The following is a 27,891-nucleotide window of genomic DNA, read 5'->3' as shown; positions in this document are numbered from 1 at the left end:
CCCCCATTGTCTTCAGAGAAGACTTCCTTCCATTCACCCCCATTGTCTTCCCGGCTATTGTTGTGTTGGGGTCATCATCTGAAAGGACCCTGTGAGTTGCCTGTTCCCCTCAGGTGTTAAAGCCCCGTGAGAGCAGGGAGTCGGGGTGCCTCATGCCCAGAATACCGCCCCCTCCCCGGGAACGCAGTGGCCAATAGTCCGCTTTATGTTCTTTTCTTCTCAGATTTACCTGTGCCCCAGCTCCTTGCACACTAAAGTGATCTCAGGACTCCAGGGACTCGATGTCGACAGCAGCCACTTCCCTCACTGTTGCTAATGTTTGCTGGCGCTGGCTGTTACCAGGCACTGTGAAGTGCCTCAAGTCGTCTCAACAACCCGTTGAGGTAGGTCCCTTTCCCATCAGCACGCCTGTCATACAAATGAGGAAACTAAAGCCAGAGTCCACTGGTCCTGTCTTATTACCCAGTCAGCGAGTGGTAGAGCCGGGGGCTGAAATCCACATGGTGGTTCTCTGGAATCCCCGCTGCAGACACCTTCTAGAAGCAGCTTGATGTTCTCATCTGTCTCTCAGAGGGCAGCTCCCCAACCTGTGGAATGCGGACAAGCCCTTGGAACTTGCACCCCCCAGGTCCCTACTGCACCCCAGATTGGTTCTGCAGAGAATTTCTTCATTGCACATGTAATATTTGTTCCCAACTATACATGTTTGGGTGAACAAAATTTCCTTTTGCCCTTTTACACATTGAAGAGAAACCAGAGTATGAGGGGAGGACAATGTTACAAAGAGAGCCTGTCCGGAAGCCATTGGAACTGAGTCCGGAGTCTTGTCTCCCTGTGGTCCTCTCCTTTCCCTTCTTTCTGTGCCCCTTCACGTGTCCTCTCTGGTCTCTAAGTGGATGATAACCTCCCCATGGCTCCTGAGCACCTAGATACCCTCCATTCACATCCGGGAAGCCCAGGTCTCATGGGAAGAGAGAGCATGTAATGGGCTGAGCTTGGACCAGGTAGGCCCAGCTGAGGCCCGGTCACCTGTGACTGGTGGGGAGCACATGAGGTGCAAACATGGGTCCTGTGGCCTTGGCTGTCGTCTTCAAAGGAGGAGTGACAGTGAGCCGTGAGGCCAGCGCTGAGTGTGCCCGCCGTGGTCGTGAAGGGCCTTGAATGCTACACTAAGGAACTTACCCTTCAGGTGATAAAGGCTGTAAGCCCAAGAGCGGCAGGATGCAGCCTGCAGCTTTGAAGGCTTGCGTTAGCTGCCAGGGGGTGGTGGGGAGCTGCGGGGCACCAGTGAGGGGGACATTCCTGCTGCGTAAGGTGGTGAGGGCCTGGACGGGGGCACAGGGTCCCCTGGGGAGGAGGCAGCAGGCACGCCCTGCCTTCTTCTTGGGCCATGTTTACTTCCTCCTTCCGGGGCCAGCGGGAAGACTCACCCATTGATTCTGAGCACGTACTGCATGCAGGGCCTGGGCTGAGTGCCGACGCCCTGCCCTGAGGAGCTCACGGCTGAGGGAGGACAGGACGGGGACACAGGCCTCAGCTACACCAGGGACTTGAGGAGTGACAAAGGCGGGGGCCAGAGGAAGTGCTCTGGGCGATCCCAGGAGGCCAGAATGACTTGGCGTGGGGTGTGGGGGGCAGGAGAGAGGATCCGGGCCGTCCTCCCTCCCCGCCGTCCTCTGTGGAGGTAGCCGCGGATGCAGGCCTGGAAGAGCAGGTAGGGGTGGAATGTGCCGAGCTCTGGGTGAAGGGCTCCCCGGGAGGGGGGGGGGGGCGGCCTGGCGGCAGACTGTGCAGAGTTGAGTAATAGGAGAGATGCCTAGAGGAAGGCGGAAACCTCCTCTGTGGGCGTTCCTCCGTGGAACATTTAGAACCCCAAGCTGAGGTGTTTAAATTTATGCTGTGGCAGTGGGGAGCCATTGACTGTGAGCAGATAGTGATGTGGCCAGTGTTTCCCTTCAGGATTCTGACAGCGCGGGTTCCATAAATTAAACCAGTGGGGAAAGTCCTCGGGCCCTCAGAGGGCTGGGGCGTGGGGGACGTGCCGGTGCCTCGGAGCGCCCCACTGCACTGCGCGTGCCCGAATCCCAGGGCCTTGGGGAGCGAGGCGGGATGGTCCACGAGGCCGGGAGAGGTGTGTGTGGGCTTGGGGTGCGCGTGCAGCTGCCACATGGCTGAGTACCTGGGGAAGCTGCTGAGGGCTGGGAGGTGATTAACAATTGTAATCACTCCTGTCATGACACCGTTAAATTCCAATGGCGCTGGCTGGGCAGCTGACGGATGGGCCTGGGTGTCACAGCTCATGGCGAAGGCAGGATCATTTGTCAGCAGTCAGCACATCAACAGTGGGGGCCCACGTCCCTCCACGTGGGGTGCTGGCTGCCATCCCAGGGCCAGGGCAGGGCAGGTGAGGCCGGGCTCGGACCTGGAACAGCTCCAGCTTGGCAGCATTTGATGACAGGTCTGAGCTGGAAGATCTTGAGAAATCGTCCAGTGGATTGCTCGGGAGCCTTGGTAGGGAATGGGGTGGGGGTGGGTGGGTGCTGACTGGGGCATAGGTTGTGAGGCTCCAGGCATCCTCCCACCCCTTCACCCCTTGATCTAAACTTACTTTGCTCTCTCTAAATGGAAATGTTCTTTTTTTTCTTTCAGAGAGAGATTTTATTTATTTATTCATGAGAGATACAGAGAAAGAGGCAGGGACACAAAGAGGCAGGGACACAGGCAGAGGGAGAAGCAGACTCCCTGTGGGGAGCCCAATGAGGGACTCAATCCCAGGACCCCGGGATCACACCCTGAGCCAAAGGCAGATGCTCAACCACTGAGCCACCAGGTGTCCCTAAATGGAAATGTTCTTTTTTTTTTTTTTTAAGATTTTATTTATTTATTCATAGACACACAGAGAGAGGGGCAGAGACACAGACAGAGGGAGAAGCAGGCTCCACGCAGGGAGCCCGATGTGGGACTCGATCCGGGGTCTCCAGGATCACACCCCAGGCTGCAGGCGGCACCAAACCGCTGCGCCACCAGGGCTGCCCTAAATGGAAATGTTCTTATTGTTGATTTTACATGAGTATTGAGAAAGAAATCCAAACAGTATGAAGGAAACACAGTCTTCCATGGCCCTATTCTCCACACATAATCATTGTTAAAGTGTGGTTTATGTTCTAGTTCTCAAGGCCCCTGGAGCCACCACCCCGCTTCCTGCCAAGATCCCTGCTGTTTAGTGGGCTATCCCACTGACCTCCCAAGAAACCCTCCATTTTGCTTAAATATAGTTTATGCTTTTCCTCCCAGGTGTGGTCAAACTCCAGGAATATGAAGTTTCTACCCACCCTAGCCTACCCTCCCAGGGCTGGTTCCTTGTGTGGGCGGCCACTTTCATTCAGTAAGCCCAGGAGCAAGCTGTAATGTCCAGCATCTGCTGGGTTTCTGTGCTGCCGGAGGCAGAGGCTGGACTGTGTTCAGCTGGGCCCTATGCATTTATGTATGCTGGTGTGGAGACTTGGGGTTGGGGTGGGTGGGGAAGGCGTCTCTCCAAGGAAGGAGAGGACGAATTGTCAAACTGCTTGAAGAAACAAGGATTAAGGGTTGTACCCAGGGAGCTGGGCACAGGGGTGGGGAAAACAAGGCACAGTGTGCGGATGTGGTCTGAGGAGCGGCCCTGTCTTCATTCCCCTTGCCTGCCTGCTGTAGTTGAAGATTATTGCAGTGAATGCTTTTCGCCCCTTTCTCCAATCGTCTTGCCTGTTCCCACATGAGAGCAGGAGTGACCCATTTGATTGACAAAATTGCAAACAGCCTGACACCCCTGGGTCAGGTTAGCCTGGGGCAGAAATGTGGTGTATTTGGAACTAGGGGGTTTTGGTCATTTAATGCTGCAGATCAAATTATCCCCAAACCAGGTGGCTTAAAAGCATCCTGCTTTCTGCTCATAGACCCTGTGGCCCACAGATTCTGGGAACTTCAGGCTGGGCATTTCTTGTTTGGGGTCTCCTCTGGTAGAGTATAGGCAGCCTTTGGAGTGGATTCTCTCTTCTTTTGGTGCTGGTTGTTGGAGCAGGGAGACTGTCATCCTACAGTCTGTGGGGTAGGGAGAAGGTCCCCCCACCTTCATCCCCCAATCTTACCCCATCAGTAATAAAGCCCATTCTTCCCTTCTGAGCCTCCTGGGGCCTCTGTCCCTGGAGGGCAGCAGAAGATGATGGGGCTTCCCTCCCGGACCCTAGGAGTCCTGTGAGTTTGCAAGAGGAGCATGGCTCGAGGGAGGGACACTAAGGGGAATGGTGATGAGCTTCAAAACAGCAATGGCAGACAAGAGCTTTGCAGACATTTCCTGCTCTGGGCCCCAGGCCTGTGCTGTCCCGAATTCTTGGTACATGCTATTATACACCAGTCTCATGTTAGGGGCGTTAGGGAGGAGGTGGTGGTGGTGGTGGTGGTGAAGGAAGAGAGGTGTATCGGGGAGGGACCAGGACTGAACATCAGGCAGTATGGGCTGAGTACCTGGGGTGGAGAGGGCTCTCATTAAAGTTCCTGTGGTAGCCAGCCCTCAACATGGCCCCAGTTACCCATATCGTTTGCAGGAGCATCTGAATCAAGTCTGGCCCTGTGTGGACGCTAGAATTAGATGAGAGAGATAAGGTGGTTTTCAAGACTGGATCACAAAAGGCATTGCCCCTCCTGCTTTAGATTCTTGGCTGTCTTGCTCTAGGGGAAGCTAGCTGCCATGCCTTAAGAGGGCTGGAGCAGCCCTGTGGAGAAGCCCACATGGGGAGGAGCCAAGGCCTTTAGCCAATCCCTAGCATCACCTACCAACCACATGAGTGGGTCACCTTGGAAGCAGATCCTTGGGCCTGGTCAAACCTTCAGGGGATTGCAGCCCTGGCTGACATCTGACTGCAATCACATGGAAGACCTGAAATGAGAACTGCCCAGCTTCCTGAAATCTTGACTCACAGAATTTGTGAGCATAATGAAATATTGGGTTCACTAAGTTCTGGTTTGATTTGTTACTTAGCATTTGATAACCAATACCCTCATCTCCAAATACTCCAGAGAAAGATAGGGAAGTTGGTCCTTGTGAGGGCAATGGTAGGAGGCAAGTAAAAGCAGATAGAAAGATAGACAGAGCTCTCACATCCGTTCCTGATGCTGGGGAGAAACCCAGGACCTGCTCAATCTGGAGCCCTTCAATATAGCGGACTCCAAGGTTGGGTTAATGCAAGAGGCTTTTGTAAGGGTTTCCATGGTGAAGGAGGGCAAGAGTTCTTCCAGCATAATCAGGCCAAAGTTACATATCACAAAGAATACATAAACACAACGAAGGTTTTCAACAGGAAACTTGTTTTTGAGGTATGGAATATGTCTGATTTTTTAGGTGCATGGAGAGGGAGCACACTGCCACCATTCCCATGACTTGCCTCCCTCACCAAGGGATCGAAAGTTCCTGCCTCCTCTCAGTACACAACCTGGCAGGGAAGAAAAATGCTTGTGACTCAGAGGATGCCAGGGACTGAGGAATTCACAGGACTCAAAAGGGTTGTGGGGTACGGGGGACTCTATGGGGCACAGGAGAGGGAGCACAGAGGCCTGGATTTCGGGAGGGGGCAGGGTTTGGAAGCCTGACAGAGAAGAAAAGCATTTGATAAAAAGTCATTCTAACTAGAGAAATATTTGACAGTCCATCTAGTTGAATTCCCTCAGGTTTCCTGAACCCTCATGTTACAGAAGAACCGGAGGTGGGGTGGGGGGTGGGGGTGGGGATACCTTAAGTTGTATTTTCCCACAAACAGATACCAAGGCAAGGATTTGAATGTAAGCCTGTTTGAAGGGTGATCCCAGGAAGCAGGGAAAGTGGGGTGGATAGTGGTGGGACAGGGAAGGCAGCCAGTAAATGTTATGTTATCAGGCCAGTCACTACTGTGGGCAGCTGGGTAGAATGAGCTCCACCTTGTCATGCCACCCACGAGGCCAGGAAGCTGGCCTTTATCCTCAGTTCCCCAGGGTCAGTGGCTGGGGCTGCCTCTGGGCCCTTCTGGCCTGCCCCCACCACCCCTTGGCAGGAAGAAGCCTGGGGAGAGTTGGTTGCAGGCTTTCAGCTTGTCCTGGAGTGAGCACGAAGGGATGTGGCTGGGACTCTGGCACCTATGTAGACAGAAGAGGGAGACGTTCACAAAGTCCCCAGCCTTGGAGGTCTTTTCTGTTCAGTCAGGAGGCCCTGCTAGCCCAGACTCCTGCTTGGTGGACAGCAGACCCCAGGAAGATGGTTAACTCCAGATTGGAGGCCTGGAGAGTATTGCCAGATGCGTGTTGGGCTGGGGGTTCAAGGTGGAAGTGAAGAGGAATTGGTTCAAACCCTGACTCAATCTGTGTGGTCTTTATTATCTCCTTTCTCATTCTGTGTCTTTAGCTGCAAAATGGCTATTTCCCCACCCTGCCTACCTTGAACACTTGGAATACTGTAGTGGGTATTGGTAGCTTGCCTTGAAGCCTTCCATACATTCCCCTTCTGACATTTAGGGATCCCATCTGCCCTTGCTCTCAGTCTGTGTGGTTTGGGTGGATCTTGTGTGGGACACTCCTGAATTCAGCTAGTCTGAACATGACACTCTCCTAGCCAGGGTGATTGGATACCCTGAGCCCATCAATCAGAGCAAATCCCAGTGCTTCTGTAGGTGTCTTGGAAAAGCACACCTTTCCTAGTGGATTTTTTTCGTAAAGGTTTTATTTATTTATTCATGAGAGACACAGAGAGAAAGGCAGAGACACAGGCAGAGGCAGTCTTCCTGTGGGGAGTCTGATGTGGGAGTTGGTCCCAGGACCCCAGGATCATGACCTGAGCCAAAGGCAGACACTCAACCACTGAGCCACCCAGGTGCTCCTTTCCTAGTGGATTTGAATCTGAGAGGAAGAGAAGCTTATCACCAGGTGGAGCTTTGAAAGAAGCCGACACACAGGAGAAAGTAAGAACAAGAGATAGAGAAAGCAGGTCCTAATGACTTTGCTTGAGCCCCTGAATCAAGCTGTGCCTAAAGCTGCCCAGTACCCCTTGACTTCTCAGTAATGTGAGCCAATACATTCCCTCTGCTGAAGCTTGATTGTGTTGGACTTGCTATCACTTGCAACAGAAAGCTTTTTTTTTTTTTTTTTAAGTAAGCTCCATGCCCAACGTGGGTCTCAACTCACAACCCTGAGACCAAGAGTTGCATGCCCCAAGGACTAAACCAGCCAGGTGCCTCATGACAGAGATTTTTTTTTTTTTTTTTTATGACAGAGATTTTTTAACAGAAGTACTGGACGTGAGCTGATGTGAGCTGGGGGTTGAGAAGCAAGTGGCAAATTTTGCTGCTGTTATGATGGTTTAAGGGATGGCTTGAGACCACCTGGTTCTAGACCACAGGAATGCTCTGGAATATTTGTTGAATAGATTGAGTAAATCAATCACCTGTCGTCCCCTATCGTCAGTTTGGTGAATGGCATGAGGGAAGGCTGGAAGAGGGATGTTAAATTTTCTTCCCTTCCCCTAAAATGGGAGAAACATTCAGGCTTGTTTTGTGGGGGAGGCTGAATCCTGCAGTCATTGTGGGGATGAGGAAGGGTGTGAAGGGCCAGGGCAGGATCCTGGGGAGGAGGCCTGAGAGAAGATGGGAGAGGCTCTTGCAGGGAGTTCCAGGGCTTTACCGTTGACATCTTTTTTTTTTTTTTTTTTTTAGTATTTATTTATTTATTTATTTATTTATTTATTTATTTATTTAAGACACAGAAGGAGCGAGAGGCAGAGACACAGGCAGAGGGAGAAGCAGGCTCCATGCAGGGAGCCAGACGTGGGACTCAATCCCGAGTCTCCAGGATCAGGCTCTGGGCTGAAGGCGGCGCTAAACTGCTAAGTCACCGGGGCTGCCCACCATTGACTTCTGAACTCAGTCCCTCTGGAGTACAGGAAGAAAGAGGGAGCATGGAACTTGGGGAAAGCAAGGGCCCTCCACCCAGACAGCCAGTTCAAGTGCTTGTTCTTCCGGAGACAGCCTGTGTCACTCTGCCTGCCTCACCTGGCTGTGAGCACAGATTTTTTTAAAAAAAATATTTTATTTATTTATTCATGGAGGATACAGAGAGAAAGAGAGGCAGAAACACAGGCAGAGGGAGAAGCAGGCTCACTGCAGGGAGCCCGATGTGGACTCCCTGGTCTTTAGGGTCACATCCTGGGCCAAAGGCAGCGCTACACCCCTGAGCCACCTGGGCTGTCCGTGTGAGTGCAGATCTTATTCACCTTGTGTCCTGAATGCCTGCCTGGCACAGAGGTGGTACCAGGGCCGACTCATGGGATGAAGATCAGTGACAATGACATTGGTGATAGAGTCCCAAGTGTATGTCCCCTTTCCAGCGTTCAATTTTTCTTCTTATCTCTGTGGCACAAAGCCTGTGAACAGTCCATTTTCATTCTGTAGAAGCAGTTGGTCCCTCTGAGAAGAGGTTATCTTCCCCAAAGCCCACCAACTGCAAGCAGATGAAAAGCCCCTTCTCCCTTCTCCTGTCCCCTGAAGCATTTGGTCGTGGACTTGTGGGGATTAGCCTTCCTCTGCCATTTGCCATCTGTGTGGCCTTGGGCAAATGTCTTAGCTTCTCTGAGCCCCATTTTCCTCATTTGTAAAGTGAAGATAGTGCATTCTTTGTGGGGTTATTTGAAGTTTAAGTTAAATAATGTACACAGGAGAACTGAGCACAACGTCTGGCTCAAAGTCAGGTGCAATAAAAGAGAATTTCCTTCCTCCAGCCTCTGCCAAAGGCAGGACTTGATTAAGAAAGTTTCTGTGGAGGGGCGCCTGGGTGGCTCAGTCGGCTAATGGTCTGACTCTTGGTTTCAGCTCAGGTGGTCATCTCAGGTTCAGGCTCCCCTATGCTCAGTGGGGTAGTCTGGTGAAGAGCTTCGCCCTCTGCCCCTCCCCCACTTGTGCTTGTGCGCATTCTCAAATAAATAAATCAATCTTAAAAAAAAATAAGAGGAAATTCCTGTGGATTGATTGCATCTGACCCCACATGTCCACATGTGTGCATGTCCCCGGGTGTAAATGTGTATGTGCACTGTGCTTATGGGTATGCACATGTTATGTCTGTGAGCCTGTGGATTTGTGTGTGTGGAAACAGAAATGTTCGCATATGGATGTGCGCCTGTGTGCGCACATGTGGTTTCCCCACACTATTAGTGGAAAGCATAATTGTGTTTTATGGCAGCGGCAGCTTCATTCCCCTATAGCCATTAGCTGCCTCGCTCCCGTCATGGGGGGTTGGGAAGGAGCTGCAGCTATTGCACCCTCCCTCCCCCATCCCTGCACTCTGCACAGCACCCGGCCACCCTCCCCCCCTTCACCATATGCCTGTCTTTTACAGTTCTTTGGTGCGTGGTGCTCATCGAGTGGCTAATTAGCTAAATGAATTAATTGACATCCATACGTGTAATTAGCAAATGGTTATAAGCAGCTATTCTCCTTGGGATGTCTAAAATTTCTAGGGGTCAGAGGCTGGGGGGTTGCTTTAGGGAGTAAATAAGAGCGGCCAGTGTGAGTGCTGAGGATGACAGCCCGGGGGACTCCACCTGCCCCACAGCCTGGCTGTGGAGGAGCCCCTGTGGGAACCCCTGGGAGGGAGGGAAGAGGTGCCTGTGGACATGACAGGGTGAAACCACTGGGGCACTGGAAGTCAGGAGGTCTGGGTTCTGGTCCATTCATGTGACCTTCCCTGTGACCTTGGGTAAGTCTCTTCCCCTCTTTGGGCTACTTCTAAGAGGGATGGATGGGACCAGCTGATTTCCTAGGACTCTCTCATCTCTGACATTCTTCCTACCTTAAACTAAACTTTCTAACAACAAATAGGGCTGTGTAAAGATGGGGGTGATGTGCTCCCCTTCTTTATTCCAGAACACAATGTCACCAGGCTCTCTCACAATGGTAGGATGTGGTACATACTTGTCCTCTGTTCCATTTAAAAAAAAATTTATTTATTCATGAGAGACACAGAGAGAGGGGCAGAGACACAGGCAGAGGGAGAAGCAGGCTCCATGCAGGGAGCTTGACATGGGACTCGATCCTGGGTCTCCGGGATCATACCCTGGGCTGAAGGCAGCGCTAAACCGCTGGGACACTGGGGCTGCCCTTGTCCTCTGTTCAAAATGTCTTCGTCTACCTTCTCTGCCTTTAAGGTCTTCCAGCACAGCATGGTCCAATAGAACTTTCTGAAATGATGGACATGTCCTATATCTGTGCTGTCATGTAGGGTGGCCTTTGGCCACGTGTAGATACTGAACACTTAAAGTGTGACTAGTGCAACCAAGGAACGGCTTTTTTACATTCGTCTACTTTTATTTGAGTTTCAATAATCACATGTGGTTAGTGCCTATTATATCAGCACAGCTCTAGATCCTTTAAGATCCAGTTAATTCACTTATTCATTCATGAATTCATTCCTCCAACAAATATTTATTGGGTGCCTGTGGGGGCCAGGCACTGTGAGGGCTGGGAGGATCCCTGCCCTCATGACACATTTATAGTGGGAGGAGATAGGAGGGAGAGGAGAGAGAAAAACGAAAAGACAAATAAAATAAATGGAAATTATAATAAGAACTATGAAAGAAATCAACTAGGGACTGAGAGTAGAAAGTCTAGAGGAGAGTTTTGTTATGTGGGGTAATCAGAAAATGTGTCTCTGAGGAGGTGTCCTGGGAAGGAGCCCTCCCAGGAGGAGTGGAGAGGGTGCAACAGGTCCTGAGTGGGGGAGGCAAAAAAAGTTGGTGAGTTTGCAGCAGTCAGCAGGGTTGGGGTGTAAGGGGTGTCAGAGAGGGGCCAAGAAGCGAGGGGCCAGTGGCCTGTGGGGAGGACTTGTGGACTTGACGGGGTGGGCAAGAGTGAGGTGGGCCCTGAGGAGCTCATGTAGCCCGAATGCACACCTTCAGAGGCTGACTGAAGTGACTTCAGTGGCTGCTCCAAAGGGGAAGTGGAGGAGGCTTTGAGGGGAGTGAGGGAGAAGGGCCCTGGCCAGGGTGGTGTGAGCAAGGAAAGCCTGTGAGCACCTCCACCAGGAAGCTTTCCCTGGCTCCCCAAGCTGGACCAGGCACCTCGCTGTGATTATTCTACCCCAGGCCTAACTCTGTCACAGCACTTTCATCTCTTGTCATTCATTGCCCCTTATAGAGGGACCCACCAGATGTGAGCCTTTCCCCATGGGACCATGTTTGATTCTGTGTCCTCACCTGTGCACAGGGTTTAGGCAGGACAGCCCCTCCCAAACTCAGCCTGAGTGTCCTCCACCTCCTGGGAAGAGGCTGCCCTGGGAAGCTGGCAATGGTGGTGGGAGAGATGCCCCAGCCCCGGCCTCCTCTGCCATCTCTGCTGCCTCACTTTGCAGCTTAGAGCCTCTTTCCCATCCTTGGCCTTGACTGACTCTCCTAACAGTCCTGAAGGGCGGGTGGAGCCGTAATTCTTCTCTACCCATTTTACAGATGAACAAACAGGAATCCAGAGAGGCCAAGTGCCCCAGAGCAGGAGTCTCTCTTTGAGGACTCAAACAGGAGTCACCTCTTTGGAGGTTACAGATTATAGAGGTTTCCTGTATAGCTTTGGGTCAGACAGCTTGGATTTGAATGCTGGCTGTTAAGTTCTTAGCTGTGTGACTTCAGGCAAAGTATGTAACCCCTCTGAGCATTAGTGTCCTCATCCCCAAAATGGTGGGAATAACCCACATCTATTTCCCAGGGTGGTTGTGGGGCTTGAAAATGCTCAGCAGACTGCCTGGCACATGAGAAGTGTTCAGTACTGTTGGCAATAGTTATTTGGGAATGTAATGGAAATTCTGTACTTCCACAAAATGCACTTACCTTCAGAAGGTCCTGCAGCCCAGCCATGGATGCCTTGGTAGCCATGAACCCCAGGTTAAGAAAATATTATAAAAACTAAGTCCCTAAGAGCAAAAGTAGTATCTCAGGAATAAAGTACCTAAGGAATAAAAATGTTCAAAGCTAGCGTGAAAAAAAAATATTAACACTTAACAAGGTGATATTAAGGATGACTTAAATAGATGGAAACACTTAACATTGAGGAAAAATCAATCAATCAATCTCCCAAAATTAATCTACTTTAAAAAATAGTTATGTGTGTATGTATGTATGTATTTATATATTTGAGAGAGAGAGAAACAGCATGAGCTGGAGGAGGGGCAGAGGGGAAATGAGAAAGAGTGAGAGAATCTCTCAGTCTCTTCATTGAGCACAGAGTCCGCCTGACGCGGGGCTGGATCCCACGATCCTGAGATCATGACCTGAACTGAAACCAAGAGTCAGACACACAACTGACTGAGCCACCCAGGCACCACTGAAAATTAATCTATTAATATCTGGGATCCCTGGGTGGCGCAGCGGTTTGGCGCCTGCCTTTGGCCCAGGGCGCGATCCTGGAGACCCAGGATCGAGTCCCACGTCAGGCTCCTGGTGCATGGAGCCTGCTTCTCCCTCTGCCTATGTCTCTGCCTCTCTCTCTCTCTCTCTGTGTGTGACTATCATAAATAAATTTTAAAAAATTTAATCTATTAATATCTAAACATACTTAATGCATCTCCGATCTAATACTCCAAGAGGGATTTCCATGGAATTTGACATATTGATTCTGAAATGTACATGTAAGAATAAAGATCCCAAAACTAGCCAAGCCATTTCTGAAAAAGAATAAGGCAGGTAGCCTTGCCCTGCCAGATATCCATATTTATTATAAAGCTTTAATAGAACAGTGTGGGGTTGACACAGGATGGACAAATTGACCAGTGAAATAGGATCGACAGCCCGACACAGACCTCTGTATGGAATTTACATGAGGGGAACAGAAAGCAGTATGGCAGCGTGGATAAAACGATGGCAGATTCTGGAGCCAGATTGCCTGGCTTTGAATCCTGGCTTTGACATTTACTAGCTGTGTGATCTTGGGCAAGTTGCTGAATCTCTCTGGCCTCAATTTCCCCAGTGGGGAAAGAGAAAACATAAAATAAATGAAGTAGAGGACTTAGTTACAGGTATGGAAAAATGAGATTGAATTGGACCCAACTCTTTGCCAAAAAGTCAATTTCAAATCATTTAGGTACTTAAATATCAAAAACAACACTTTGAAACTTTGAGAAGAAAATGTAAGTGAACATTATTGAAACTTGGGGTAATTCTTTTTTAAAAAATTTTATTTATTTGAGACACAGAAAGAGAGAGAACATGAGTAGGGGGAGAGGGGCAGGCTCCCTGTGAGGAGCCTGATGCTGGACTCCATCCCAGGACCCCGGGATCATGACCTGAGCCAAAGGCAGATGCTCAACCACTGAACCACCTGGTGCCCGCCAAAATAAATCTTTTTTTGTTTGTTTGTTTGTTTTTTTTTTTTTAATTTTTGTTTTTTTTATTTATTTACGATAGTCACAGAGAGAGAGAGAGAGGCAGAGACACAGGCAGAGGGAGAAGCAGGCTCCATGCACCGGGAGCCTGATATGGGATTCGATCCCGGGTCTCCAGGATCGCGCCCTGGGCCAAAGGCAGGCGCCAAACCGCTGCGCCACCCAGGGATCCCCAAAATAAATCTTAAAGCAAGTAAAATATTACAAACGCAAGAACATATTTTAAATGCATGTTGTTGATAAAAGATAAGGATTAAGAACATGCAAAATTGGTAAGAAAGGAAAACTAGCCCAATCAAAAAATGGGAAAAAACACCCGACCAAGCATTTCTTAGAGGAGAAAACACACACGGCCAATAAACATCTGAAGAGATGCTCAACCTACTAGTAATCATGGAAACAAAAGCAAAGATAACAATGAAATATCACTTTACATTTGATTGGCCAAAATTAGGAGTCTGACAATTATGGCAGGTGTGGATCAATGGGACTGCTTACTCATTGCTGGTGGACCACACACAGATACAAGCACTTTGAAAACAAGTTATTATTTTGGAACATTGGTCATTATCCCAGCCTATATTTCAGCAATTCTACTAGGTATATACCTAGGGGTTATGTGTGAGAATCTTTGTAACACCAATTTGCAGTAATGAAACAACAATAAACCTCCTCCTCCAAGCAAGGAAATGATAAATATAAAATTTAGGCTAGTGATTCCCTGAGGTAGGGGAGGGACATGGGATGGAGAGGACAATATAAGTAAATGGTAAACCTAATGCTCTAAAATTTGAGTGGTGGGTTCACAGATCTTTCATTAGATTTTTTTTTTAAAGATTTTATTTATTTATTCATGAGAGACACAAAGAGAGAGACAGAGAGGCAGAGACACAGGCAGAGGGAGAAGCAGGCATGATGTGGGACTCGATCCTGGAGCCTGATGTGGGACTTGACCCTGGGACTGCAGGATCACACCCTGGGCTGAAGGCAGGTGCTAAATCGCTGAGCCACCCAGGCGTCCTTTCATTAGATTATTAAAAATAAATCAATAAGCATTAGAAGACAGGCTACAGACTGGGAGAAAATATTTTCAAAAGACACATCTGATAAAGGTAGTTATCCAAAATATACAAAGAACTCTTGAGTTTCAACAATAAGAAAACAAACAACCTGATTAAAAAATGGGACAAAGGTCTTAACGGACACCTTACCAAAGAAGTTATACAGATGGCAGATAAGCATATGAAGAGCTACTCTACAGCATGTCATAAGGGAAAGGCAAATTAAAACAATGAGATAGCATGCCACATCTATTCAGAATGGCCAAAATCCAAACACTGACAACACTAAATGTTGGCGAGAGTGTGGAGCAAAAGCCTCTCCTCCCTCTCTAATCCCTGAGGCCGATAACCCAGGAGTCCCTTACAACTGTAGCATCAAGTGAAAGCGCAGGGCTCCTGGATGATGCCCAGATGTCTCTTGAGTCAGGTCCAGATGTGGCTCATCTTCACCCAGAGAAATGAACCAGGGAATGAAGACATGGTACCTGCTAATCCCCTACCCCCAGTATAAATTGTGCGCCCGGAACATGGTAATTATAACAAACATTCTTTTCAGAAAGGGAAAGAACAGGAGACACCCAGAAGTAGACAGTGGCTCCTGGCAATTCTGAAATTCTATTAGGCAGACATTTTTAGGGTCCTGTTCCATAGAGATGGAAAATAATCTTCTGGTAGGCTCAGCTTCTGCTCCCTGGGGATAGCTCCTTTAGGCCTTGTTCTCTGTGGCCTTTGCAGCACTCTGTATGAGGATTTCCCCTTTCCCATGATCTTCCTTGGCCACACCTGAAAATGATGTTGGGGAGTCTACCCCAAGTTGGGGATGGTGTGATTTTCTCAGTCAGCTTTCTGCCCACAGGGGAATAGGGACCCGAGGGCCATTTTCTTACTTCATCATTACAGTCTCTTAGGCCACGCTGGTAGTTCTTTTGCAACGAGAACACTCTTGAAAACTTAGTTGGGGGATCCCTGGGTGGCTCAGCGGTTTAGTGCCTGCCTTTGGCCCAGGGCGTGATCCTGGAGTCCCGGGATCGGGTCCCACGTCAGACTCCCTGCATGGAGCCTGCTTCTCCCTCTGCCTATGTCTCTGCCTCTCTCTCTCTGTGGCTCTCATGAATAAATAAATAAAATCCTAAAAAAAAAAAAAAGAAAGAAAGAAAACTTAGTTGGTGTCTTATCTATTTGTTTCTGCTCAGTTCCCTGTGCCGCTAAAACCATACCCAGGTCTTTTCTAGGATTTGCTATGCTTCTTTGTCTTCTCACCCCCATATATCCTCAGTTTAAATGTGGGTATCTGGGGCCAACATGCTTTGTTGGGTGTGCTGGCTGCTTTCCTATTGTCTGTCATCTCTTTGTTGGTTTGTGTTGACTGGAACTCAGCAAACTGCCACGTCCCCAGAGTCCTTGCCCGATGACTTCCTGTAAGATTCTTCTAGTGAGAGAACTGGCAGGAGATGAGAAGGTGGCTGAAGGGGAAGCAGGACTATCTTTCTAATTTCAGCACTGACTGGCATTCCTCCATGAGCAAAGGACCACTGTGGCTTCAGCTTTCAGTTTCTTTTGGCCCTTTCTGCCCCAGATACATCCGTGTCCCCTCAAAAGTTTCAGTACCAGCCAAACACATCTCTTAGGGGTGTGAGGGCCAGTTCCCCAGAGGTGCCATCACCAGCTGCCTGGTGTCCCCCTCAAATGTCCACACGCCAGCCATTGGTACTCCCCTGCCAGGTCTGAGTAGCTGTGGGGTTCCCCAAACCTTAGTTCTGCTAGCCACACCTCTTCCCTTCTATTCCGACGTCCTAAAGACTAGCTGCTTTTGGCAATTACTAGTATCTCATTACTTCAGCCCTAGGGTTGGTATCTCCTGCTTGGATTTACTAATAGCTGGGTGATATCAACATCCTCTTTTTGTTCTTTCAGACTTTCAACATGAGGTAACACCAACTGCCTGAATTAAATCTCCTTGAGACTCCTGGTGGAGCTTCTGTTTTTCTTACTAGACCAGACACGTTGGGAGATCCACATCTCTAGATCCCTTTTCCTGAGCTATTTTGACCAATTGAAAGATTTGCTGGGCCTTTACTGTAGTACTGACCCCATAACACATTTAAGGGTTCCCACAAGACGGGTGATGGCAATATTTGTGTTTTCACCTAGTCTTTCCACTCAAAATTCTTCTCAGTTTCATCTTTTATAGATTGGGATTGAGAAGCACTCTTGAAAGTCCCTGAGTATCTTGACTCTTTCTGTTCCATTTCATTCTTACTTGCAAACTGGTCAATTCTTTTCAATTTTTAAAAAGTTTTAAGTAAATTCCATGCCACACATGGGCCTCAAACCCACGTCCCCAAGATCAAGAGTCTCATCCTCTACTGGCTGAGCCAGCCAGGCACCCTATCAATTCTTTTCTCAAAGTGTATACATTGCCAAACATAGTTCACAGCAACTAATACACAGTATTAATGTTCTATTTCCAACCTCTTTCATTGAACTACAAGTTTTTTAGAACTCTGATCTGCCCTCCCACTTACTGTGGGACATAGTTTTACCAAATATTTTATCATTGCCTTTAATATAAATTTATTTGCTCCTCCATGTTCAAATGCGAAGTCAATGCCACATATTTTGGGTTCTGTTACAGCAGTATTCCACTTCTGATACCAACTTTTATTTTTCATTTATTTATTTTTTTTAAGATTTCATTTATTTGAAAGAGAGAGAGAGAGAGAGAGAGAGAGAGAGAGAGAGAGAGAAAGAGACCACAAGAAGGGGGAGGAGCAGAGGGAGAAGCAGACTCTGTGCTGAGACACAGGGCTCAATCCCAGGACCCTGAGATGATGACCTGAGCTAAGTTAGCTGTTCAACAGACGGAGCCACCTAGGGACCCCTACTGGTACCAATTTTCCATGTTAGTTGGGAAAGGCTAGGTTATGAAGAGGTAACAAACATTTCTGTAGTCTCAGTGGTTTAACCCAACAAAGGTTTATTTCTCACTCAGGCCAATGTGTCCATCACAGGCCAACTAGGGACTCTGTTCCATGTTCTCATTCCAGGACTGTGTTGAATGCTGCACATCACCATGGGCTCCCCCATGGGGAAGAGGTAAATCATACACTTTTAGAGCTTACAACTAAAAGAAAACATGTAACTTGGCCAAGCAAGTCACATGGCCTACCTTTGTAATGGTCAGGCACATGCAATTCCACATCTAGGTGGAGTACAGTCTAATCCAGTAACCCAAAGAATAAGACCAAATTGGAATGGGAGAATGGACGGCTCTGTGAAGAAAAAAGAGTGGATTTGATAAACCATCTGATGTGATAGATCAGTGATAGAGATAGCCACAAGTGTATGGAAAGCACAGAGAGGTAAACCTGTTCAGATCTAATGAGTGAGAACAAATTAAGGAAAATAGTACAAGAGGTAATTAGAAAACAAAAATAATTAGAAACCCTAGGAAAAACAAACAGCTCTGTAAGGAAGGAAATGCAATAGTACCCAACTGGCTCTGGAAAACTAATATTCCCCTAGCTGATAATAATGTAAACACTGTATATTAGAATCAGCCTATAGTCAAAGCTTTGAGGATTCAATTATGGTCACAGGACAGAATTTAATGTTAACAACTCTGACCATTAAAAAATTCAGACAGGAAAAAAAAAAAAAAAAAAAAAAAAAAAAAAAAAAAAATTCAGACAGGGAAGCCGAAAAGTAGAAGAGGGAGAGGAAAGCTGAATGGGAAAGTAAAAGGCCCTAATATCCTCAGTTTACAAAGTGAGGCATCAAGCAGAATTGTCCGTAGATTATGGAGTAAGGGGAAGAGTGTATGTGTGTCACTTGACTTTACAAAGGTCACCATGGATAGAATCCTGTTGGTGTGGGAGAGAAGAATTATAGCAGTGGTACATGTTAAGTCATCACCTGTCATGGAAGGACACTTATAGATAATGTTTGAAACTGATAAAGTGAGAAATTGCTGTATAAGCACGTTATTTATAAAATTGTAGATAACAACTAGAAGAAATAGCTGAAAGAATTAAAAAGTGGTTGCTTCTTGGGTAGTGGTTAGGAGGAGAAAGGGAGAGTACCATTGCCTTTCATTATAAATCTTTTAGTACTATTTAATTTTTAAACCATATGGATAGATATATTTCTTAGGAAAAAAAATTAAAATACAATTCTGTTTTTAAAAGGGCTTTTACAAACAAATGAAACTGAAGATCAAGGAAATTAAGTAACATGCTCAAGGTTATGGGGCTTCCTGGGAGAGTTGGATTCAAACACAGGTTCTTTGACTTTCAGTTCATCTCAGTTGGTTACACAGGCCATTTGGCAAACATTATTGAGTGCCTATTTTGGGTATGATGGCAGGTGCAAGGGCCAAGACACACCAATCTTATATTGTTCATAGGTTGCGCAGTCTATTGCAGGAGGGCAGACACTTCAACCAGTCCTTACATGCCATGTGGTTACATGATCATGTGTGCAAGATTCAAAAATCCATGTAGTGGGATATATTTATATGATTCTCAGTCTTTTTTTATTTAAAACAAAAGATTTTATTTATTTATTCATGATAGACACACACACAGAGAGAAAGGCAGAGACACAGGCAGAGGGAGAAGCAGGCTCCATGCAGGGAGCCCAATGCAGGACTTGATCCCGGGACTCCAGGATCACGCCCTGGGCCAAAGGCAGGCCCTGAACCGCTGAGCGATCCAGGGATCCCTCAGTCTTTTTTTTTTTTAAAGATATTATTTATTTATTCATGAGAGATACACAGAGAGAGGCAGAGACATAGGCAGAGGGAGAAGCAGGCTCCCCAGGGGGAACCTGATGCTGAACTTGACCCCAGCACCCTGGGATCATGCCCTGAGCTGAAGGTGGACCCTCAACCACTGAGCCATCCAGGCGTCCTGGTTCTCAGTCATTTTTATGTACAATTAGGTTATTGCTAGCCATGTAGGAATGAAATGATAATAAATGCTTGAGTAACTCAAAGGCATAAAAGGGGAAAAGGAGAACAAAGGGCTGATGAGACAAAAAAAAAAAAAAAAAAAAAAAAAAAAAAACCTAGCAAGATGATAGACTTAACCTCACTACACCAATAATCACATTATGTGTAAGCAGCCTAAATACTACAATCAAAGGGGAAAAAATTTAAGACTTGATTCAAAAAAGCAAAACCCAAATATATACTATTTATAAGACTGTAAAAAATATACTTTAAATATAAAAACACAAATATGTTAAAAGTAAAAGGACATAAAAAGATATTTTATGCTAGCAGTAATCAAAAGAAAGTAGGTCTAAGAGCAAAGAATATTACCGGAATAAAGAGGGTCATCACATAATGATAAAAGGCCAATTCATTAATTGCTTAATTAATTCTAAGTGGTTATGCACTTAGTAACAGAGTACCAAAATATGTGAAACAAAACCTAATAGAACTGCAAAAAGAAATGGACAAATATATAATAGGGTAAAATATCTCAACACATTCAACATATTTGATAAAACACCTAGATAAAAAGTCAGTAAGAATATAGAAGATTTGGGGATCCCTGGGTGGCGCAGCGGTTTGGCGCCTGCCTTTGGCCCAGGGCGCGATCCTGGAGACCCGGGATCGAGTCCCACGTCGGGCTCCCCGTGCATGGAGTCTGCTTCTCCCTCTGCCTGTGTCTCTGCCTCTCTCTCTCTCTCTCTCTGTGGCTATCATAAATGAATAAAAAATTAACTTACTGAATGACTGATCCTGAACAAGTTGCTTAACTTTAAAAAAAAAAAAAAAAAAAAGAATATAGAAGATTTGAACAATGCTCAACCAGCTTAACCTGATGTTTACAGAATACTCTACCCAATAACAGCAGAATATGCATTCTTTCCGAATGTACATGAAATACTATAGAAGACTATATTCTGTGCAATAAAACAAGTTTCATATATTTAAATATTTATTTATTTTAATTTTTATAAAAGATTTTATTTATCTCTTTATTTATTTATTTGAAATAGGGGAGTGGGTATGAAGGGCAGGGGGAGAGCAGAGGGAGAGGGACAAGCAGACTCTGTGCTGAGCATGGAGCCCAACACAGGGCTCAGTCTCATGAACCTGAGATCATGATCTGAGCTGACATCAAAAATCAGAGGCTTAAGTGACCGAGTTGCCTTTTAATATATTTAAAAGTGTTGTAACCATATAGAATTAAATTAGAAATTGATGACAGGAAGATATTTGGAAAGTTTCCACATATTTTAGGGTATAGAAATGCACTTCTAAATAACTCATAGGTCAAAAAGAAATCACAAGAGAGATTAGAAACAATTTTGACCTGAATGAAATGAAAACACAATATTGAAGTTTAGGGGATGCAGCTAAAGTAATTGAGGGAAATTTATTGTATTAAACACTTAAAAAAAGATTTTATTTATTTATTTGGGATAGAGAGCAAGGGAGAGAGAGAAAGAGAGCATAAATAGGGGAAGGAGCAGAGGGAGAGGGAGAAGCAGACTCCCCACTGAGCAGGGAGCCCAATGCTGGACTCGAACCCAGGACCCTGAGATCATGACCTGAGCCTAAGGCAGCCGCTTAACCAACTGAACCACCCAGGTGCCCTGAAATGCAAAAATTCTTAATAAAATTTTAACAAATCAAAACCCAAAATATATCAAAACTAAAATATATCATTTTGCAATGCATATTATCCTGGAGATGTAAAGTTTCTTTAACATTTAAAAAATGATCAATATAATTCACCATATCAACACATTTAAAAGGATAAACCATATGATCATCTCAATAGATACAGAAAAAGCATGTGATAAATTTTTTTTTTAAAGATTGTATTTATTCATTCATGAGAGAGAGAGAGAGAGAGAGAGAGAGAAAGGTGGAGACACAGCAGAGGCAGAAGCAGGCTCCATGCAGGGAGCCCGATGTAGGACTTGATCCCAGGTCTCCAGGATCACACCCTGGGCTGAAGGCAGTGCTAAACCACTAAGCCATGGGGGCTGCCCAACATTTGATAAAATCTAACATCGATTCCTGATTAAAACTTGCAGCAAACTAGAAATAGAAGGAAGAGCACTTCCTCAATCTGATAAAGGGCACTTGTGAAAAATCTAACATCCTAACATCTTACAAAATGATTAAAGATTGGGTGCCTCTCCCTAAGATCAAGAGCAAGGAGAGGATGTCAGGATCTTACCATTTGTATTTAACATTGTGCTGGGAGTTTCTAGTCTGAGCAATTAGTCAGGACAAATAAATAAAAGGCATAGAGATTGGAAATAAAAAGGTAAAACTGTCTTTACTTGCAGACATCATGATCATCTATGAAAAGAAATTTTAAGATTTTTTTTTTAAAGATTTTATTTATTCATGAGAGACACACAGAGAGAGGCAGAGACACAGGCAGAGGGAGAAGCAGGCTCCATGCTGGGAGCCCGACGTGGAACTCGATCCGATCCCAGGTCTCCAAGATCAGGTCCTGGGCTGAAGGCAGTTGCTAAACCGCTGAGCCACCCAGGCTGCTCCATTCTAAGATTTAAATGGAGATGTAAAGGACTCCGAATAGCCAAACCATTTTGAAAATGAACAAACTAGTAGGATTTATGTAGTTTGGTTCCAAGGCTTATTATATGTGAGAGTAGTCAGGAAAAGATAGTATTGATCTAAAGGTAGACCTGTAGGTCAACAGAACAAAGTAGAGTTCAAAAATAGACCCCCACATGTAGAGTAAATTGACTTTTGACAAAGGTGCCAAGGTTAATTCAATGGGGAAGATGATAATCTTTTTAACAAAGATTGTTGGAACAACTGGATAGCCACATGTAAAAACAAAACAAAACAAAACGAAACAAAACGAAACGAAACGAAACAAAACAAAACAAAAAAACACCTCTATCTTTACCTCATGCTGAATCTGAAAATTAACTTGGAATAGATGATTGTCTAAATATAAAAGCTAAAACTATAAAACTTCTAGAAGCAAACAAAGTTTTTTTTGGGGGGGGGGTCGAAATTAAAAAAATCTTTTTTTTTTTTTTAAAGATTTTATTTATTTATTCATGAGAGACACACACAGAGAGAGGCAGAGACACAGACAGAGGGAGAAGCAGGCTCCATGCAGGGAGCCCGATGTGGGACTCTATCCTGGGACCCTGGGATCATGGCCTGAGGCAAAGGGTGCTCCTCTTTTTTTTTTTTTTTAAAGATTTCATTTATTTATTCATGAGAGACACACACAGAGAGGCAGAGACACAGAGAGAGGAAGAAACAGGCTCCCTGCAGGGAGCCCGATGTGGGACCTGTTCCCAAGACTCCAGGATCACACCCTGAGCTGAAGGCAGACACTCAACCGCTGAGACACCCAGGCATTCCCATAAAAGAAAATCTTAGCGACTTTGGAGTTGGCAAAGATTTCTTAAGCAGGACACAAAAAGTCTATGGTATAAAGTAAAAATTGATGTTAGACTTCATCATAAATTAGAAAATTTTGCTCTTCAAGATACTATTATGAAAATGAAAAGATGAGCCCCAGATTTGGAGAAAATATCTGCAAAATATTTTTGCAATAGGACTTGTATCTAGAGATGTATAAACATATTAAAAAATTTTAAAGTTTATTTTAGAGGGAGTGTGTGTGTGCACACACACATGCGGGGGGAGGGGCAGAGGAGGAGGGAGAGAGAGAGAGAGAGAATGTCAAGTAGACTCTGTACTGAGCATGTTGCTGACCTAGCACTCTCAATCTCATGACCCTGAGATCATGACCTGAGTGGAAACCAAGAGTTGGCATTTAACCTACTGAGCCATCCCGGTGCCCCTAAGAAATTTTAAATTGTGGTAAAATATACATAACAAAATTTATCATCTTAACTAACTTTAAGTGTACAGTTAAATAGTGGTAAGTCTATTCATATTGCTGTTCAACCAATCCCCAGGGCTTTTTTTTTCTTGCAAAACTAAAACTATATCCATTAAACAACTGCTCATTTCCTTCTGCCCTAGCCCCTGGCAACCCCCATTCTACTTTCTGTTTCTTTGAATTTGATGACTCTAGTTACCTCATATAGTGGCACATACAGTATTTGTTTTTTTGTGACTGACCTATTGCACTTAGCATAATGTCCTCAAGGTTCATCTGTGTTCTAGCATATGTCAGAATTTCCTTCCTTTTTAAGGCTGAATGTACTCCATTGTATGCATGTACCACATTTTGCTTATTCATTCATCAGTCGATGAATATTTGGGTTGTTTCCACCTTTTGCCTACTGTGAATAGTGCTGCTATACATATAGTAGCAGGTTGTACGAATATCTCTTGGAGAGCTTGTTTTCAATTCTTTTTTTTTTTTTTTTAAGATCTTATTTATTGATGAGAGACAGAGAGAGGGGCAGAGACACAGGCAGAGGGAGAAACAGGCTCCCTGCAGGAAGCCTAATGTGGAACTGGATCCCAGGACCCCAGGATCACGACCTGAGCCAAAGGCAGACCCTCAACCACTGAGCCACCCAGGTGCCCCCTGTTTTCAATTCTTTTAGATATATAAAGAACCCTTATAATTTAATAATAAGACCATCAATCCAATTTTTTTTAAATGGGAGAAGATTTGAATATATATTTTACCAGAGAAGATACACAGATCATGGTAAGTCAGTATATAGAAAAGATGCTTAACAACATCAATGGACAGGAAAATATAAATGAAACCCACAATGAGAAGCACTCTGAATCCACTGAAATGATTCAGATTAAAGTGATGGACCAAGTGCTTTGAGGATGGAGAGGAACTAGAACTCTCGTATGCTGTTGGTGGGAGAGGGAACTGATACCACCATTGTGGAAATATTTTGGCAGTTTAAAAAATGTTAACATACATCATATTAGCCATTCCACTCCTAGGTATTTACCTGAGAGAAATGACTGTATATGTCCACACATGGATTTGAACATGAATGTTCATATTAGTTTTATGTGTATACTAGCCAGCAATGAGAAACAATCCAAAGTCTGTCAAAAAGTGAGTGAAGAACCCAATCATGCTACAACCGTAAAATGACATTCTACTCGGCAATAGAAAGGGACAAATTATTGGTGTGTGTGACATATGTATGAATTGCAAAATAATTATGCTGAGTGAATGGAGCCAGACAAAAAAGAATGCACACTGTGTGATTCCATTTAGGTAGCATTCTAGAGCCACAAACTAATCCAGAGTGACACAGAGGCAGACTATTGTTTGCCGGGAGATGTGGGGGAGGGGGCAGTGTGAGGCAGAGGGAGAGGTGACAAAGGGCCATAGGAAGTTTTAGGGGTGATGATACGTTCATTATCTTGACTGTGATGCTTTCATGGATATATATGTGTATATATATGTATACATAATATGTATGTCAAAACTTGCCAGATTATATACTTCAAATATGTACAGTTCATTGTATGTAACAATATTTCAATAAAGCTCTAAGGCAAAAAGAAATACCTTCAAAAAGACCCATAAAGAGGATCCCTGGGTGGCTCAGCGGTTTAGCGCCTGCCTTTGGCCCAGGGCATGATCCTGGAGTCCTGGGATCGAGTCCCACATCAGGCTCCCTGCATGGAGCCTGCTTCTCCCTCTGTCTCTCTCTCTCTCTCTCTCTCTCTCTCTGTTTTTCTCATGAATAAATAAATAAAATCTTTTTTTTTTTTTAAAAAGACCCATAAAGAGAAATACTATATAGATACAAAAATTATGGAAAAACATTTATGATAATTGTTGAGAAAGAAAAAAAAGTAGATTACAAAACAGTATATCCAATATGGTCACTTTTTTAAAAAAATTTTATTTATTAAAAAAAAATTTTTTTAAAGTAATCTCTATACCCAGTGCAGGGCTTGAACTTACAACCCTGAGACCAAGAGTTGCATGCTCTAGTGACTGAACCAGCTGGGTGTCCCTGGTCATTTGTTTTTAGATAACTTGAATATCTCTAGCATTCACCATTTGATTATAAGTAGTGCCACATTAAAATCAAATCATGGTTTATGCCAGCCCAGAGCCATCCTGCCAGTGTGGGAATTCTCCTTCCCTGACAAGTCCATCGTCCTGCGTGTTTTCTGGGTGTCCCCAAAGTGTCTTGCTGCACTCAGAAAGCAATCTCAGATGTCATGTGCTGTTGCTGACAGGGGGGCTTCTGCTGAGCTGAGGCCCCTGCGTTAGTGTTGCTAGCTGCGCCAGAGACAGGCCACACTACTTGTCCATGCTACTGCGGAGCGCCGTGCATGGGGTGCCCCATCATTCCAGCCCTGACAGTCTTGTACCTGTAGGGTGCTCTGAGAGCACAGCGGAGCAAAGCGATAGGGAAAGTGCCCCATCCTGTGACTTGGGCATGGATTGGGCCCCTGGGTGTGGCAGCATGGCAGCTCTATGTCTGCAGACTGTCCTTTCCTCCAGGGAGGGGCTGAGGCAGGGGTTCAAGTACCAGCCTCTGTGAGGTGTCTACAACGTCTGATCCTCCACCTCTCCCAACCCCGGGGTGGAATGCACTCCTACTGCCAGGCTCCTCCTCCCAAGATCCAGTGTCTTTCAGGGACCACCATCAACCTCTGTCAGGTGCAGATGAGGGTGTCCCCCAAACATGAATACTGATGGAGATTTTTCTAGGCAGCTCCTTTAAAAAAAAAAAGATTTATTTATTTATTTATGATAGACACACAGAGAGAGAGGGGGGCAGAGACACAGGCAGAGGGAGAAGCAGGCTCCATGCCCGGAGCCCCTCGAGGGGCCCTATCTCGGGACTCCTGGGTCACGCCCTGGGCCAAAGGCAGGCACTAAACCGCTGAGCCACCCAGGGATCCCCTAGGCAGCTCCTTATGCCTATGAGCATATCATATATTTCACATCGTATCATATGACATCATATAACATGTAGACACCCTGTGTGGGGGAGGGGTGCCTCCATGTCCCCAGTTGGCAGCCTTCACCTTTCAGCTCTAGTCCAGTTGGAAGCACATACCTTAAATTATTTTTTAAAAGATTTATTTATTTATTTATTTATTTATTTACGATAGACATAGAGAGAGAGAGAGAGGCAGAGACACAGGAGGAGGGAGAAGCAGGCTCCGTGCAGGTAGCCCAGGCGGGACTCGATCCGGGACTCCAGGGTCGCGCCCTGGGCCAAAGGCAGGCGCCAAACCGCCGAGCCACCCAGGGATCCCACATACCTTAAATCATTTAAATTATTAACAGTGACTCTCTCTGAGGGAAGAGACCGTGGATGGTATTCATTTTCTTTGTTCTTTTCTCAACTGTCCATTTTCATGGGTTTTGCATCAATACCCATCCGGGCAAGACAGTGCGCGCGGCCCAGCAGCGGGCCCCGGCACCGGCTCGGTGTTCCGCACGCAGCAGGTGCTCGGTGAAGGCGCGAATGCAGAGCGGGGAGGGTCTCGGGCTGCGGAGCTGCTTTAGCAGGAGACCTTTGCGCCCTGGCGCCCGCCGCCCCACGCGGACCCTGCCCGCCGGCGCCCGCGTTTCCGGCTCTGGCTCTGCTCGCGCGCCCCGGGGCTGACGCCTGGCGGGCCGGGTGTCTGGCGCCGGCCCGGGGCGCTGGCCTTTGCGAGCCCTGCCGCGGTGCCGCCGTGCCGGGGAAGGGGGGACCAGAGCCCGCGGGAGCTCGCCCTGGCCGCGCCCCGCCGCGCCCCGCCTCCCCCATCAGGCTCTGCTCTGGGACCCAGCACGCCCGGGTCGGAGCCGCGCTCGCGAGCTGCTCCTCCAACGCTCCCCTGGCCTCCGCCCCGCGAGCTGTGGCGTCTACAGGGTTCCACCTCTAGGGTAAGACCCCCAGGTCAGGCTGTCCCTCCCCTGCCTCCCTGCCTCCCTGCCAGTGAAGGACCGAAGGACCGCACCCTCTGGGATTCTCCTGTTCCTGGCTCCCCCCGGGTCCCAGCCCTCGCTCAGACAGATCTGCCTCTCCCCAGGACTGGGCGCCAGACATGCAACCTGGTGCCCGGTGCCGCTTGCCTGGGCAGGCTGAGGCCTGAAGCATCCTAGACTTGAGCTGAGATGGGCCGGCCTCTCAGTGGGCTGGGGCTGGGGTGGGGCTGGCCCTGGGAGGGGCCAATGCACGCAGGACTCTGAGTCCACAGGGCCCCCGCCAATGTGACTCACTTGGACCTGGGGTTGGTGAGGGAGCAGTAGCTCTTGCTGTGAGGGCAACTTCCCTGCAAGGGTCCAGTCCAGGAAGTGAGGCTGAGTCCAGAGACCCTGGCAGCTGGGCCCAGACCCCCAGCATCTGGGCCCAGGAGCTGGTTCCAGCCCCAGCAGATGCAGGTGGTGAGAGAGGGACATGAAGAGGGCGTTTGAGCCCGCCAGGCAGTGCGGAGGTTAGGATTGGCTGGACAGGTCCAGTACTCGGCTCATGCATCCCGCATCTG

At 46.8% G+C, this 27,891-nt stretch overlaps 1 protein-coding gene across 1 annotated transcript in view; it reads left to right on the top strand.

Annotated features, from left to right (window-relative positions):
- Positions 1–1,518: 1,518 nt before the first annotated feature.
- The window catches only part of ACOT11 (acyl-CoA thioesterase 11), a 73,698-nt gene continuing 47,325 nt past the window's right edge, over positions 1,519–27,891 (top strand). Inside the window, exon 1 of the mRNA XM_041771999.1 lies at positions 1,519–1,714. The gene's annotated coding sequence lies outside the window, so the exon portion shown is untranslated. The remainder of the gene's footprint in view (positions 1,715–27,891) is intronic.

Source organism: Vulpes lagopus, chromosome 10 (genome assembly GCF_018345385.1).
Source record: "Vulpes lagopus strain Blue_001 chromosome 10, ASM1834538v1, whole genome shotgun sequence".
NCBI classification, from domain to species: Eukaryota; Metazoa; Chordata; class Mammalia; order Carnivora; family Canidae; genus Vulpes; species Vulpes lagopus.
Note: the sequence above shows the minus strand (reverse complement) of the source record. Positions and strands in the feature narration are given on the sequence as shown.